This window comes from Schistocerca gregaria, chromosome 1 (assembly GCF_023897955.1).
Source record: "Schistocerca gregaria isolate iqSchGreg1 chromosome 1, iqSchGreg1.2, whole genome shotgun sequence".
NCBI classification, from domain to species: domain Eukaryota; kingdom Metazoa; phylum Arthropoda; class Insecta; order Orthoptera; family Acrididae; genus Schistocerca; species Schistocerca gregaria.
In genome coordinates this window covers 526,541,976-526,559,592 of record NC_064920.1, presented here as the reverse complement: position 1 = coordinate 526,559,592, position 17,617 = coordinate 526,541,976, and the positions used below count along the sequence as shown (strand labels likewise).

The following is a 17,617-nucleotide window of genomic DNA, read 5'->3' as shown; positions in this document are numbered from 1 at the left end:
TGAAGATGGGACTAAATGTGCGAGGAGTCAGTATCGAACCAAGTTTTATCACAGACGTTTTCTGCTTCTTTTGTGGTTAGACTGAACAACGAGAGCAGACACGCCACTGTCACGGTTCTACTTGACATTAGTGCTGTCGCACTATTGCGACGCTCATCGTACGGCGCGTGCTGATAGACGTAGTGAGTTTATCGTGCATATGTTGGCAATGCCACTCGGACCGCGGCGAGCAGACGCGCTTGCGCAGGAGGGAGGTGTGGATTGGGGCTGCGTTATGCGAGCAGTGGCGACAACATGCAGGCCAGATCATTATAACGTTTCGTGATAATCATAAAGCTTCAATTTGACATTTCTTCTCTCGCACGAGTAACTACGACGCTCGCCGTACTGCGCGTGATAGTAGAGCTAGTGATTTTAGCGCGCATATGTTGGCAATACCACTCGCGCCATAGCGAGCAGACGCGCTTGCGCAGAAGAGAGGTGTGGGTAGGAACTACGTTAGGCGAGCAGTCGCGGCAACATGGAAGCCAGTGGCATGTCTGCTCTCGAACTGTGAGTGAGTCCGGGAGCAGAACAATAACCGAGAGTGCGCGAGTTGAGTGCCGAGTGCAGTGCCGCAGCGATAAGGAAGGCGGCGAGCCTGCGCAACAGCTGTGCGCGCGGCACATGTCATCTGCCGCAAGAAGGTAGGAGCATTGTTTGTATAGTCAGCTGATCGCGGTAGCAAAATATGTATGTTAAGGCGTGGCTTGGCGTCGTCATGGCAACTAAACTCATTGACTGTCGTTTATTGTTCTAAAGTGCGTCTTATGTGTTATGTTATATATCAGAAGTTTCGGATATACTTCAGTGCTAATATTTGTCCGTTGGTGGTCTTATTTTCATAGTGTCAAGGTCGTCACAAATTCGTATTTTTGCATTACGTGACAGCGGTTTCATCCGCAGCATTGTTTAGTCGCATGTTTGACTCAACAAGTGAAAGAAACAGGTTGCAAACCGTCATACAGTTCAATATTCCACAAGTGGGCAGAAGCAGATGTCACGATGAACAATTTAAACAATGTATGAGAGGTGTCGTTTTGGACAAGTGGACACATGAGCAGAAAACGGACAAATTTTCTCGCAGAACTGAAAACGAATTACGAAATTACTTTAAAAAATACTCTCCGTCTGCCGCGTGTTGCTTACTGTAACACCAGTTCTTGCAAATTATAGAATCGGTGAACTACGTCCTTGGGAAAGAAATCACAGTGACATAGATATTAAAAAGCTTATAACTAACTCAGAATCATAACACATGAACAATAAATGCCTGAATTGTGTTATAATAGGTAGCAAAAAATCAGAATGGCTTAGAAGGGACGGAGAGGTTTGGCAAGAGTGGGTACTCTCACCGATGCTCTTTAATGTAGTCATGGACAATTTCATAAGGAAGGTCTACAGGAGACGATAGCAAAATCATAGCATATGCAGACGATGTGTCGATTTGGGAAGAAAATAAACATACATTGGGAGAACAACTAAATACCCACGATACGATATTGCAGTGCCTGTGTTATTCCCAATTACAATGCAAAGTTCCTTCGGACATACCGGTACATGCTATTTGATACTGCGAAGCATTTCATGTATTTCATGGTGGCTGACACCGGTTACCCGACTTTAAAGTAAAATGTCTCTCCCTGTAGGGAGGGGACACATGTTTCACGACATTTGGAAGTTTGGGTCTGGCTGTGAGTCGTGTTCGGATAGCCTCATGGTGTGGCGAATGTTCGCGGTAAGCGGGATATCCGGGTTTGAACCCTGGTCCAGCACAAATTTTCATAGTCGTCACTCTGTTATACAGCTGATGGTATTCCATATTCGCCATTGTGAATACATTTCACTTAACTAAGTAACTGGCGGAAAGGAACAGAAGAAGCAGGCAAAAATGTGCTGGGAATGAAAATCAACAAGAAAAATGAAAAAAAAAATGAAGGATTGAAGTTATAATGAAAAGATTATTAAAGGAGTAAATGCTTTGAAGTATCTAGCAAGTGAATTAACAAAGAAAGGACACATCAATGATAAAATTTCGGAGAGAATACAGAATTGTTCAAAATTTTATTGTTGTATATCAGACATAATTAGAAACTGGAAAATACTTACCAAGGCAAAGATCATGACATACGAGTCACCTGCCACTTTTGATTTACAGGTCGCAATGCTGGTGTTGGGTAAAAAGAAGCTAAGGAGAATACAAGCAGATGCACATTCCAGAAGGGATTTTGAGTAAGACGAGAAAGGACAGGATAGGGAATGAAATAATACGAAACATCCTTCAGATCAGTCGCTTAAAAGAAACTATGGAGGGAAACAGGCTTAAATGGTCTGGGCATGTTAAAAGAATGGGGACAAGGAAGACTCCAAGAAAAGCCTCATAATGGGCACACTTTGCACGAAGACCAATTGGAAGACCACGAACCGGATGGAAAGACCAAGTGAAGGATGATGTGAACCAAAGAGAACTGCAGTGGGAGTAAATGCTGAATGGTAAATTGTGGGAGGAAAGATAACCTTGGAGAATGCTTTTGGAACGATAAGCATAAACGTTTCAAGAAAAAGGGAAGATGTCCCAGAGCAGTCGACACGGTGTTAAATCAGCGATGCAAAACAGTTCAGCAGTGAAAGTGTTTTTTTTTTTTGTCTTTGTTGGCTATGAACATCCAATAATTATGCCGTTCGTCTGTTTCAAGTTGCAACTATACGGTATTAAGATTTCTCAATAGTTCGGTTGCCCATCTGAATAGAGAGTAATATGTATATGATAGAAAACCCCGAGAAAAACTGCGTTAGTTGTCTTAGAAGTGCGGTTAATCGTGGCTAGCTTTGAAAGAAGTGTGCTTGTGGTGTCTGCCAAGACCGTTTTACGAGCGAAACCGTTGCGGTCGGACGCCGTTGTGGAGGCCTCGCGTGACTTACTTCTTAAAGAACGCCTTCACAGAAAAATGTGGACGGCCCGTTCCTCGAAGGAAAAAAGAGGTCGGAATCGTAGCTGCTGATGGTCTGAGGAAGCTGCTCTTGGGTGCGGAAACATCCAATTTGCGGAAGCAAACGGCGATTCTATACTGTAAAGCTTTCTATTCCGCTTTGAGCAACAGCAGTGTTCATCTAAATAACTGCCCTGCAAGTAACTCATCACTCTTCAATACCAGGAATACCATTTTCATTCACAGCCATTGCTACCACAATTTTAAGGGAATCATATCTTGAGTACCTGACTGACATCTTACAGTTTGCCACGTTGTAGCATTGCTCGAGTAACACGCAAGAGTTTTCTCTAGCACCAGTTGCCAATAATTTTCCAGTTGTCTGTCGTGACGGTATGTCGTCTCCCTCTTTCTCATAAGATATTATTGTTTTTTTTTTTTTAAATCTTTTCCAAATTCTGTAGACTTTCTTCGATTTTATAGATACAAGCTGACAGCCTTTCGGCGTCGTGTCCACTGAAGTAACTTTGGTAGAGTTTTGGATTCATTCTAACATGTCAGCGGATATGTTAAACACTTGATTTCTGTAGGCATTTTGTGATTTAAACAAAAACTTCACTTGGCACGCGTTTCACCGGTGTGCACACGCTGTCAGTCAGACGGAAACAGGCGGTAAAACAGGAAAGTTGTTCACTACAATACGGCTGGGTAGGAACTTCGTATGCTACCTAAGTCGCAAAGCGGTCTATATCATATTACGCGACATGACATGACACTTACCTTGACAATTCGACAACATTCTTAGGAACAGATTATAAATTTAAATACGCTATGGTTGCTAATAAAATATGAACGTAATAGCCCAGTCGTCTCCGTACATAACGAAATGGTGCAATTACTTCTATTTATCGAGGCAGAATGTAAATGAAAATGCAGAAATAGTGGCAGGAAAAGCTATAATTCAGATATATTTTTCTCTGCCTACTTGTGTAAATTCAAATCATTGTGGGTGACAAGAATGGAGTTACGTCCCAAACGCGTGGTAATTGTGTTAACACAAGACTTCCACGCTCACCGTGCATGCACTGCCGTTCTCATCTGCTGTAAATAAGTTACGTAAAGGTGAGAAACACGGAACATGTTTCACGGCGCCTAAATAAATAATTTCTTTCCTTACCCACTTCTGTGACTTAGTTTGCTAATGTACTCTAGTGCAGTACAGTTATTCTCTGGTTGTAGGCAGTTCGAAGTTTGGTAGTGGAAAAAAAATTCAGCTCCAGCATTTGGAGGCAAGGCGAGAAATGGTGACATTTACGGTCACTGAACAGTTGACTATTAGTCCTTGATTAACAACCCAAAGCTCTGTGTAGTGTTCCATGGAATGAGAGCAAGTTTCACTGTCAATAGTGAACTGATCAAATGCAACTTACAGATCGCGTAAAGGCTCTGGAGGAAATGACTGGTTATGTATATCTATGATCTCTGATCGATGATACAGGAAAGTGTGATAAAGAAATAAAACGATGACATATCGCTTAAAGGATCTGGAGGAAATGACTGGTTATGTATATCTAGGATCTCTGATCGATGATTCCAGGCTGGTGTGGCCGAGCGGTTCTAGGCGCTTCAGTCTGGAACCGCGCGACTGCTACGGTCGCAGGTTCGAATCCTGCCTCGGCCATGGATATGTGTGATATCTTTAGGGTAGTTAGGTTTAAGTAGTTCTAAGTTGTAGGGGACTGATGACCTCAGATGTTAAGTCCCATGGTGCTCAGAGCCAATTTTCTGATCGATGATTCAGGAAAGTGTGATAAAGAAATAAAACAATGAATCGCCCTTGGCAGATCGCAAGATTTGGCATGACGGGGCGATATCCAAAACAATGAAAATGTGCTTGGTTGAATCATTGGCGTTCGCCGTGTTCTTGTGCGGCTACGAGATCTCGACCGTATAAAGCTGGTGACAAAAGCCGAAGTGATGCCTTCGAGATATGTTGGCGGAAGATGTTACTTGTACCACGGACAGAAAGAAGAACCATTTCTTCCATTATATAGACACTTAGCATCACAAAAAGATACGTTACCTAGCCGTGTCAGTCAAACATACTTGGGTATATTTCGAGAAGAGACGGGGTTAATTTAGAAAAGATAACCTTGCGAGGCAAATTCTAAAGCAGAAGACGGCGAGGAAGAGTAGAAAATAGATGGTTCGGTGGTTGGAAGGCTACAGGCGTAGCTCTCCATATTGTATTAAGAACTGCTGAAGATCGCCATATGTGAAGACATCTAGTCGAAATTTAGTTATTTAAGAAATTAATGGAGAAATGAGATCGCGACACTCAACAATGAGTAAGTCAATTAATCGAACAGTCCACGGGTGCACTGATGGACCGTAGTGTCTAATGAGAACAATATTTCGACGATCAGAACTGTCGTCAGTACACATGAAATGGTGACATGTCTGATCGCCGAAATATTTTGCCCGTTGGACACAGTGGTCCGGCAATAGCCCGATATCTTACGTAACGATAGTTAAAACCAACACTAATCTATGAAAGGAATGCTGAGATTCACCGGAAAAACTTTCAGGAAGTGTAGTCCACCTAAGAAGAAATAAAAAGGCTTGTTCGACCTATACTTGAATACTACTTGTCAATTTTGGACCCTTACCAGAGAGGTTTGATAGAGGAAACAAAGAAGACCCCAGTAAGAGCAACGCGTTCCGTCAAAGGACCCTAAAAAGCTCGAAGCGTTACGGAGATGTGCAACTCGAGTGGCAGAGGCTACAAGAGAGGCGTTGTGCGTCACGTTACGATTTACTGTTACAATTTCGAGATCGGTCGTTACTAGAAGAATATTTTAGTTCCACCTACGTTTATATAAAGACCGTGAAGGTAAAATTAGAAAGATTTAGATCATACAGATATCTACCAAGAATCGTTTCCCTCCGTTGAACAGTAAAGCGGGTTAGTAACAGTGGCACATGAAATATTCTCCGCCACATACCGTATGGTGACTTGCAGAGTATAAGTGTAGAAAGACTAAACGTAATATCTCTGTCGAAGGTAGAAAAATTAGTTACCTTTTTCGTCGTAATTTTTAAACGCTGTAGAGTACTGACATTAAATTCCTAACGTTTCTTAAGCCCTTTTCGTTTCCTACAAACCAGTCGTTATAACCAAAGACAGTACATTTGAAAACTCGGGATCGCAATCAAAATTAAGGAAGTCGTAGATTCCTGCACTAAACCAGTTTGGCAGACTTTTAATAGTGTTAGAAAATTGTCACGGAAAATTACGATTGTTACTACACCTTCCTGCGAAGTTTACTGACTGACAGTATAAAAGATGATAGAATGCCGATTTAAAAGGTGACGAAACACCTAAAACAAAGAACCAATATGCTTTTGCTGCTGTTCGACAGATTACTAGAAAAGTGGGCAACACAAGATGGGCGATCTAGCTGAAAGTACAGTTAGATCAAATTTCTTGCTTGTGCGTCGTCATTATCACTCGCGATTGAAACGGTAGAAGACATTTTCAGGAGTAAAAATGACGAAGAGCACCGTAGAAGATAGTTGCATCGATACTGCCAGAGAAAGGTCTTGAGCCACAGAAAATAAAAATAAAAATTGTAAGCTTTGTTCGTATTCTTGGAGCAGCTTGGTACTCATAACAGTGATCCATTATTCGTGTAGTGCGTGTCAGCATTCGGTTCTAACGGTACGTGAACGTATCTGGTTTATATCTTTGTGTCTTCTTTCGTCGAGCGTAAACTTGATCCTGCTGGCACATCGGCTCCCTGCCTCCCTCCCCCCCCCCCCTCCCATCACAGGCTCTCTCTAACCCGCCCAGCACCCCTCTCCCATTTTTCTGTCGCTTGTTACTGACTGCTACACTTGCGTAACCTTTTTTCTATGTGAAAAAGTTTGTATCTCACGTGGTCTACACCGAACTTCGTTCTTGGTATTTATGATGTTTGTCGTGGCGTATTTTGGTAAAAGGATCCCAGACCATTGTTTAACAATTAAATATCTTCACTTCGGTTGCGTCACTGTAGCACTGTACTTCTGGAGGTAACTGTAAGGGGTAGAAACTGCAGACAGAGACCAAGAGATGAATATAGCAAGCAGGTTCAAATAGATGTGGGTTGCAGTAGTTATTCGGTGGTGAAGAGGCTTGCTCAGGGTAGAATAGCATGGAGATCTGCATCAAACCAATCTTCAGAGTGAAAACCGTAACAACAACAAACGACTTCAACAACTCTCTTTTACCGGTAGATTTTCACGGAACTGAAAATTCAATAGCGGTATTGGTCTGCAATTGTGTGAAACTGTGTATTGTTATGCTCATACGGCTAGCCGCGTGGTCTAACGCGCTGCTCCCCGTGCGGGAAGGGGTGCCGGAACCCGGCACGAATCAGCCTTTTTCCGCCTCAGTTACACTATGTCGGCGATTGCTGTCTTCCCGTACGCGTACAGCATAATTACTCTACCACGCAAACGTTTGGAGTTACACTCGTCTGGTCCACTGGGGGCCGAACAGCACAACACCTGGGTTCGGTGTGAGGCGGCGGTGGGGTGGGTGGACTGCTGTGGCCTATTGGATTGTGAACCGCTGAGCGCTACGCCGGGACGAAGCTTCTCCGTTGTTTCTAGGTCCCCGGTTCAATACACCACACGCTACGTGTTGTTATTCGAGATTGAAGTTCTTACTGTAACTTTTATGCACAGTCAGCGGGTTTGTTGGTCAGTCACATCTTACGTAAGGCAGAAGGAAGATCAGAACGTCCGCCGTTCGCCACTGATACACGTTCTGCACCAATTTCCATACACAGTCACCATTCCTCGCCGTAAGAAAACCATTGCACATTGATTGATCGTAACAGGACGAAGTTTCACTGACGTGTGTGGCACAGAGTCTCAGGATCAGGGCTCGTATTTGACAGGCACTTTGTTCGAGACTCCAACCTGCCATCTCGATTTAAACTTGCCTTAGCTTGCGTAAATCATTTAAGACGATGCTGGGATAATTCACATAGTCTACTGTTGTCGACGTGTTCAGGTGCTCTGTCTTCTAACGACCATAATCTCAATGAGACAGTTTTCGTTTTCTGCAAATATTGATTATTAGCGTTAGCATAGTTTCCTATTTGACACATGATTTTCATTTAGTTCTTCCTTCCAGTGTTGTGTTGCGCCTTCAACGTATTTCATGGATTTCACTTCTCTCTTTCTATTTCCCTTTTAGCTCATTGTGTGGTATCTGTACACAGTTACTGCGCTTCCCTTGTCTTTCTTTTGACTGCGAGATCAGTACGTCTCTGCCGGGAGACAAAATAACCGGTCCTCCTGCTTCTAAGACGGGTGTTTTACTTTACTGAATGCGATATTTATATCATAATGTATCGACTGAAGTTACGTTCACGTATGTGGTGTGATATGAGCATTACCACAGCTGACACTAAAATCAACTCACGTCTTATCCCTATGCGGCTTGGTATGACAACACAGACGCTCGAATTCATGTCAAAAGCGAAGCGAAGGGTGGAAGCGGATAACAATGCATACAGAAAAGCGAATTCTTATTTGATTTCTAGAATGAAAATGTAGTGGGAAATAGATTCTTCTTCTTGATCATCTTTGCTAAGGCGAAAAAATAACGGTCAAATTCAATGCAAGTCTTCCAGATCAACTGGTTAAAAACAATAATAGTAACAGTAATAATAATGAGAGAGGAAACGTCTGGGTTGCAAAAGAAAAGAAAGGACAATGGCAATGGGAAGGGAAATTGAGAAATTTGAAGTACGAATTGTTCGAACAACCACTGTATCAACCAATATTTTCATGCTGTGGCTTCCAGCTATCCCCTTAGCTAAATAAATTTATGGTTGATTAACGTAATGGATGCAATGAAGACACTGCGCCAGACGGGGATGGGTACTTTCTAGATCTTACAAAATCGTACTTAATGTGTGGAATATTTGTACTAGATAAAAGCTGGGCAAAGTCCATTAACCAAAAGTTACGTTGTAAGATGCTTCTTCCAGAACTTTCCAAACCACCCTAGTATGTTCCAATCTACAGCCACTCGAAGCAGATAGGGAACACTGTTCGAACACTTAAAAAATAAAATAAAATCAAATGCTAACATCGCAACATAATAACCACATGTTGTTGTTGTTGTTGTGGTCTTCAGTCCTGAGACTGGTTTGATGCAGCTCTCCATGCTACTCTATCCTGTGCAAGCTTCTTCATCTCCCAGTACCTACTGCAACCTACATCCTTCTGAATCTGCTTAGTGTAGTCATCTCTCCCTCTACGATTTTTACGCTCCACGCTGCCCTCCAATACTAAACTGGTGATCCCTTAATGCCTCAGAACATGTCCTACCAACCGATCCCTTCTTCTGGTCAAGTTGTGCCACAAACTTCTCTTCTTCCCAATCCTATTCAATACTTCCTCATTAGTTATTTGATCTACCCATCTATTCTTCAGCATTCTTCTGTAGCACCACATTTAGAAAGCTTCTGTTCTCTTCTTGTCTAAACTATTTATCGTCCATGTTTCACTTCCATACATGGCTACACTCCATACAAATACTTTCAGAAAAGACTTCCTGACACTTAAATCTATACTCGATGTTAACAAATTTCTCTTCTTCAGAAACGCTTTCCTTGCCATTGCCAGTCTACATTTTATATCCTCTCTACTTCGACCATCATCAGTTATTTTGCTCCCCAAATAGCAAAACTCCTTTACTACTTTAAGTGTCTCATTTCCTAATCTAATTCCCTCAGCATCACCAGAATTAATTCGACTACGTTCCATTATCGTCGTTTTGCTTTTGTTGATATTCATCTTATATACTCCTCTCAAGACACTGTCCATTCCATTCAACTGCTCTTCAAGGTACGTTGCTGTCTCTGACAGAATTACGATGTCATCGGCGAACCTCAAAGCTTTTATTTCTTCTCCATGGATTTTAATACCTACTCCGAATTTTTCTTTTGTTTCCTTTACTGCTTGCTCAATATACATATTGAATAACATCGGGGAGAGGCTACAACCCTGTCTCACTCCCTTCCCAACCACTGCTTCCCTTTCATGCCTCTCGACTCTTATAACTGCTATCTGGTTTCTGTACAAATTGTAGATAGCCTTTCGCTCCCTGTATTTTACCCCTGCCACCTTTAGAATTTGAAAGAGACTATTCCAGTCAACATTGTCAAAAGCTTTCTCTAGGTCTACAAATGCTAGAAACGTAGGTTTGCCTTTCCTTAATCTTTCTTCTAAGATAAGTCGTAAGGTCAGTATTGCCTCACGTGTTCCAGTATTTCTACGGAATCCAAACTGATCTTCCCCGAGGTCGGCTTCTACTAGTTTTTCTATTCGTCTGTAAGGAATTCGTGTTAGTATTTTGCAGCTGTGGCTTATTAAACTGATTGTTCGGTAATTTTCACATCTGTCAGCACCTGCTTTCTTTGGGATTGGAATTATTATATTCTTCTTGAAGTCTGAGAGTATTTCGCCTGTTTCATACATCTTACTCACCAGATGGTAGATTTTTGTCAGGACTGGCTCTCCCAAGGCCGTCAGTAGTGCCAATGGAATGTTGTCTACTCCGGGGGCCTTGTTTCGACTCAGGTATTTCAGTGCTCTGTCAAACTCTTCACGCAGTATCGTATCTCTCATTTCATCTCCATCTACATCCTCTTCCATTTCCATAATATTGTCCTCAGGTACATCGCCCTTGTATAGACCCTCTATATACTCCTTCCACTTTTCTGCTTTCCCTTCTTTGCTTAGAACTGGGTTTCCATCTGAGCTCTTGATGTTCATACAAATGTTTCTCTTATCTCCAAAGGTCTCTTTAATTTTCCTGTAGGCAGTATCTACACTCCTGGAAATTGAAATAAGAACACCGTGAATTCATTGTCCCAGGAAGGGGAAACATTATTGACACATTCCTGGGGTCAGATACATCACATGATCACACTGACAGAACCACAGGCACATACACACAGGCAACAGAGCATGCACAATGTCGGCACTAGTACAGTGTATATCCATCTTTCGCAGCAATGCAGGCTGCTATTCTCCCATGGAGACGATCGTAGAGATGCTGGATGTAGTCCTGTGGAACGGCTTGCCATGCCATTTCCACCTGGAGCCTCAGTTGGACCAGCGTTCGTGCTGGACGTGCAGACCGCGTGAGACGACGCTTCATCCAGTCCCAAACATGCTCAATGGGGGACAGATCCGCAGATCTTGCTGGCCAGGGTAGTTGACTTACACCTTCTAGAGCACATTGGGTGGCACGGGATACATTCGGATGTGCATTGTCCTGTTGGAACAGCAAGTTCCCTTGCCGGTCTAGGAATGGTAGAACGATGGGTTCGATGACGGTTTGGATGTACCGTGCACTATTCAGTGTCCCCTCGACGATCACCAGAGGTGTACGGCCAGTGTAGGAGATCGCTCCCCACACCATGATGCCGGGTGTTGGCCCTGTGTGCCTCGGTCGTATGCAGTCCTGATTGTGGCGCTCACCTGCACGGCGCCAAACACGCATACGACTATCATTGGCACCAAGGCAGAAGCGACTCTCATCGCTGAAGACGACACGTCTCCATTCGTCCCTCCATTCACGCCTGTCGCGACACCACTGGAGGCGGGCTGCACGATGTTGGGGCGTGAGCGGAAGACGGTCTAACGGTGTGCGGGACTGTTGCCCAGCTTCATGGAGACGGTTGCGAATGGTCCTCGCCGATACCCCAGGAGCAACAGTGTCCCTAATTTGCTGGGAAGTGGCGGTGCGGTCCCCTACGGCACTGCGTAGGATCCTACGGTCTTGACGTGCATCTGTGCATCGCTGCGGTCCGGTCCCAGGTCGACGGGCACGTGCACCTTCCGCCGACCACTGGCGACAACATCGATGTACTGTGGAGACCTCACGCCCCACGTGTTGAGCAATTCGGCGGTACGACCACCTGGCCTCCCGCATGCCCACTATACGCCCTCGCTCAAAGTCCGTCAACTGCACATACGGTTCACGTCCACGCTGTCGCGGCATCCTACCAGTGTTAAAGACTGCGATGGAGCTCCGTATGCCACGGCAAACTGGCTGACACTGACGGCGGCGGTGCACAAATGCTGCGCAGCTAGCGCCATTCGACGGCCAACACCGCGGTTGCTGGTGTGTCCGCTGTGCCGTGCGTGTGATCATTGCTTGTACAGCCCTCTCGCAGTGTCCGGAGCAAGTATGGTGGGTCTGACACACCGGTGTCAATGTGTTCTTTTTTCCATTTCCAGGAGTGTATCTTACCCCTAGTGAGATGTGTCTCTACATCCTTACATTTGACCTCTAGCCATCCCTGCTTAGCCATTTTGCACTTCCTGTCAATCTCATTTTTGAGACGTTTGTATTCCTTTTTGGCTGCTTCATTTATTGCATTTTTATATTTTCTCCTTTCATCAATTAAATTCAATATTTCTTCTGTTACCCAAGGAGTTCTACTAGCCCTCGTGTTTTTACCCATTTGATCCTCTGCTGCCTTCACTACTTCATCCCTCAAAGCTACCCATTCTTCTTCTACTGTATTTCTTTCCCCCATTCCTGACAATTGTCCCCTTATGCTCTCCCTGAAACTCTGTACAACCTCTGGTTCTTTCAGTTTATCCAGGTCCCATCTCCTTAAATTCCCACCTTTTTGCAGTTTCTTCAGTTTTTATCTACAGGTTATAACCAATAGATTGTGGTCAGAGTCCATATCTGCCCCTGGAAATGTCTTACAATTTAAAACCTGGTTCCTGAATCTTTGTCTTACCATTATATAATCTATCTGATACCTTTTAGTATCTCCAGGGTTCTTCATGTATACAACTTTCTTTCGTGATTCTTAAACCAAGTGTTAGCTATGACTAAGTTGTGCTCTGTGCAAAATTCTACCAGGCGGCTTCCTCTTTCATTTCTTAGCCCCAATCCATATCCACCTACTACGTTTCCTTCTCTCCCTTTTCCTACACTCGAATTCCAGTCACCCATGACTATTAAATTTTCATCTCCCTTCACTATCTGAATAATTTCTTTTATTTCGTCATACATTTCTTCAATTTCTTCGTCATCTGCAGAGCTAGTTGGCATATAAACTTGTACTACTGTAGTAGGTGTGGGCTTCGTATCTATCTTGGCCACAATAATGCGTTCACTATGCTGTTTGTAGTAGCTTACCCGCATTCCTATTTTCCTATTCATTATTAAACCTACTCCTGCGTTACCCCTATTTGATTTTGTGTTTATAACCCTGTAGTCACCTGACCAGAGGTCTTGTTCCTCCTGCCACCGAACTTCACTAATTCCCACTATATCTAACTTTAACCTTTCCATTTCCCTTTTTAAATTTTCTAACCTACCTGCCCGATTAAGGGATCTGACATTCCACGCTCCGATCCGTAGAACGCCAGTTTTCTTTCTCCTGATAACGACATCCTCTTGGGTAGTCCCCGCCAAGAAATCCGAATGGGGGACTATTTTACCTCCGGAATATTTTACCCAAGATGACGCCCTCATCATTTAATCATACAGTAAAGCTGCATGCCCTCGGGAAAAATTACGGCCGTAGTTTCCCCTTGCTTTCAGCCGTTCGCAGTACCAGCACAGCAAGGCCGTTTTGGTTATTGTTACAAGGCCAGATCAGTCAATCATCCAGACTGTTGCCCTTGCAACTATTGAAAAGGCTGCTGCCCCTCTTCAGGAACCACATGTTTGTCTGGCCTCTCAACAGATATCCCTCCGTTGTGGTTGTACCTACGGTACGGCTATCTGTATCGCTGAAGCACGCAAGCCTCCCCACCAACGGCAAGGTCCATGGTTCATGGGGGGAGATAACCACATTATTTACATTATTATGCAGAAGATTTTAAAAAATGGTTCAAATGGCTCTGAGCACTATGAGCCTTAACTTCTGAGGTCATCAGTCCCCTAGAACTTAGAACTACTTAAACCTAACGAACCTAAGAACATCACTCACATCCATGTACGAGGCAGGATTCGAACCTGCGATCCTAGCGGTCGCGCGGTTCCAGACTGTAGCGCCTAGAACCGCTCAGCCACCCAGGCCAGCTGCATCCTATCATTGATGTTACTGAGCCTGTTCACCGAGCAAACTGTGAAGGAAACCAAGGAGAAGTTTAGAAAGGGAATTAAAGTTCAGGGAGAAAAAGTAAAAACTATAAGCTTTGCTGACGACACTGTAATTGACTCAGACACAGCAAAGAAGTTGAAAGAGCAGTTGAACGGAATGGATAGCGCCTGAAAAGAGATTATACAATAAACGTCAAGAAATGGTATTTAGTCGAATTAAATTAGGCGATGCTGATGGAATTACGTTAGGAGATAAAGACATTAAAAGTAGTAGATAAGTTTTGCTATAGATGCAGCGAAAAAACTGATGATGACCTAAATAAAGAGGATATAAAATAAAAAAATGGCAATAGGACGAAATGCATTTCTAAAAAAAGAGGTGTTGTTAACATGTAATATAAATTTAAGAGATGGGAAGTCTTTTCTGAAGGTATTTGTCAGAGTATAGCCTTGTATGGACGTGGAACATGAACGATATGCAGTCCAGCAAGAAGAGAATAGATGTGGCGCTATAGAAGAACCCTGACGATTAGATAGGTAGGTAGAATAAGAAATGAGGAGGTACTGAATCGAGTTAGGAAAAAAGAAGTTTACAGCACATTATAACCAAGATAAGGGATCGACTCCAAGGACACATCCTGAGGCATCAAAGATTGTCGGTTTGGTATGGAAAGACGTAAAGGAAGGAAAAATTACAAAGAGACATGAAGGCTTGAATGCAGAAACCCAGTCAGCAACCATATCATATTGTTGCAATGACTAGAAATTGTACGTACAAGAAATGATTAACCACTGACAATTTTGAAAGATGAATTGGGACGGGAGAAGACAAATAAACGCCTCTTATAGAGTATAGGAATCGACACGAAGTCCAATCCGACGTTTGGTCTCGCTGTCAGATACAGAGAGAGTGTGCTCTGGAAGCCGATGACATTTCCCTCAAGGACACTCACGTGTTTGCTTTTCTACATCCTGGTGGCTGCCCACAGCGAAGATCCGCTTTCGCCGTTGCCACAAATGAAGTTTTGATTGAACCGCCGTGGTAAAGTGCCAAGAGCCCCCTGAATGTCAGGTATTCACTATGGAACATCTCGCGGTTTGGTTTCACAGATTTTGAAAGCGCGCTGCTGACCTCGGCGTTTGCCAAGTCTGCGTTTTCGCAACTTGTCAGCATGAACTTCGCTGCCTGCTCGCGATCGGGCTACCGCAGACTGCTGCAATCATGAATCTTCTAGTACTGAGGAAGTCTTCCCCACTGACTCTCACGTAAGACATTGGCGATCAGAGTTTTAGATGAACTGTTTCACTCCCGCCAAAGAAAATGTGAATGTACTGAATTTTAGTCAGTGTTTGTTCCTTGTAACGGCAGTCTCACTTACATAAAGCAAAACCTCTGTGTATGCAACTATACGAGTACAGCATGTCACAACACGCCGTTCACACCAACAAAGTGAACTACTCCACTTCTCAAGTTGCTGATAAAAAAAAGGAAATTACAAGAAAATACGAATGTCTAGGGTATCCTATAACGACATTATGAATGAGTCACAACTGGAATCGGATGAACTCCTATAAATATTTGATAACTATTACTTTTATTTTGACAGAGTCACTTCCTTATGATGCGTTCGTGTTTGGTTTTGGCCTGCAGCGGCCATTCTCAGATGCTACAATAGGTAAAAGAAAATCTTCTATTAAGTTGTGAAACTAGTACTATTATTTTCACTCGGTCTAGTTGTGAGCTTAGTAAATTGCTATTAACATGTACGTGGGTCACACCTATGGGTGACATCTGATGACGAAGTGTCCATACATGACATTCACATTTTCATCATGTCGTCTCCCTTGACGAAATAGATCGATGGTAATTTTGGTTCACTCAGTATCGTTATGAATTCGAGATAATGACAAAGGAAGTGTTTTAGGAATGAACAGTCTGTAATTCAGTCAATGCCACTGTGGGTGTCCCGGGAACGTATTAAATTGCTAAAGTAAGGCCAACCACTTTTTTGAGGTTAGTCAGTTGCTTGTGCGAAATCGTCGCATGGAAGGGAGTGTTGAGTTCTTATGTGTATCATTCTTGTCTTGTTTTGTTGTGCATGATATGGAAAGGAAAAAGAGGGAGAGGTAGGAAGTCGCTGTCAGAATGTAGCCTACTCCCAAATTCAAAACCAGCGGAGACGAAGAGCTGAACGTTCCCACCCGGTCACAGTAAGCATGTGACAACGATTCACGCTATCGGGGTGTGAGATACGACATAAACTTGGGACGTAAGTCGGGAAACGAGTATAATCTGATGTAATGTACGCTTTCACCTGTGTTCCCCGTACCGGTCAAGTGCTGGCGATTGCTCAGATCACCAGCATTCAAGCAGGGATGAACGCTACCTCATTAGCGCGTGTTTTCTACGTTTAGTACCTAAACGGGTAATATTCCTAATGACCAAGCAATTAGAGACGTAAAGATCGTTAACCTTATTATACAGTCACATGTCTTTTGAAAATGCAGCTGTAATTGTCTGCCGAATCGGAGACATATATCGAGTTGAAACAGAAGTGACTAAATTTCGAGTAATAATTATTGCATTCCTTGGATTCTCTCGGGTAAAATCTGAATCAAAAGCAATCAAAGGTTGGAGGCTGGTTGCTAGAACAGCCAAATAAAAAACAAACAATGCTGATTGGCCAGCAAGAGCTCGAATTAAACTGCGAGCATTCTTCTAGAATAGCTAAAAGTATTTCTTTTTTGTTCTTACTGGTCGGCATATGTTACGGAAAGTACATGTTACAGAAAATTCACAAAAAGTGTTGGATCTTGAAAAATTTGAGAAGAATCAAACGTTTATTTGAGTCTGACAAAGAGACTGGTAAATATAATGAAGCCGCTGTGTCATTTCGTCACATAAGCTCTTGTTGGTCATTAACTACAGTTTTAGATTTAAGATACCGAATAGAGTTTTGTATGATAGGAGATCGGATAAAATCGCGACCGGCGCGGATATCCGCGGGTCATCTGCGGACAATAAGCAAGGCATCTGCCCAGTATGTATGTTGCAATGTTAGTTGAAAACTTCAAGTCTGTTGACATTCTTGGAATCGTGCAGGGCCCGGGTAGAGCGGATGTCTGTTGTCCTCAGCCTCTGGCTGTGACCGACGTAGCTGTATCCAAAAGACCTGCGCCTAATCCGTTACCGAGACCGTGTCTTTCGTGTGGCCTGTGAAGTTCTCTCTGGGTGGCAAACCTGTCCACTGTCTATTAGACAGGTGCCCGTTGCAATTTTCCGCTGCCTTCAGTTGGCGCTTTGTAGTGACCGAGTGACAACATGCATCGTAGCAAATATCAGTGAGAGTTCTTTCTTAAAATGAACACCATATCGATGGATACAATATCGTGTAAGGTGAAAAAGGTGATTTTACATTAGTGAAGGAAAACAAATTGAAATCGTCAATTTGGAAAAATTCGGATACGTATTTGATGGCAACAAAAAGATAAAAGATATAGTGGG

The 17,617-nt window shown here is 43.3% G+C and overlaps 1 protein-coding gene across 6 annotated transcripts in view; it reads left to right on the top strand.

Annotated features, from left to right (window-relative positions):
* The first annotated feature begins 238 nt into the window (after positions 1-238).
* Positions 239-17,617, top strand: part of LOC126354975 (sphingomyelin phosphodiesterase) — a 387,938-nt gene continuing 370,559 nt past the window's right edge. For 2 of the 6 annotated variants that reach the window (XM_050005064.1, XM_050005082.1), the window contains exon 1: positions 506-686. The gene's annotated coding sequence lies outside the window, so the exon portion shown is untranslated. Of the gene's footprint in view, positions 687-17,617 lie in introns of all 6 variants that reach the window. The other 4 variants (XM_050005128.1, XM_050005072.1, XM_050005137.1 and 1 more) reach the window with 3 other exon arrangements.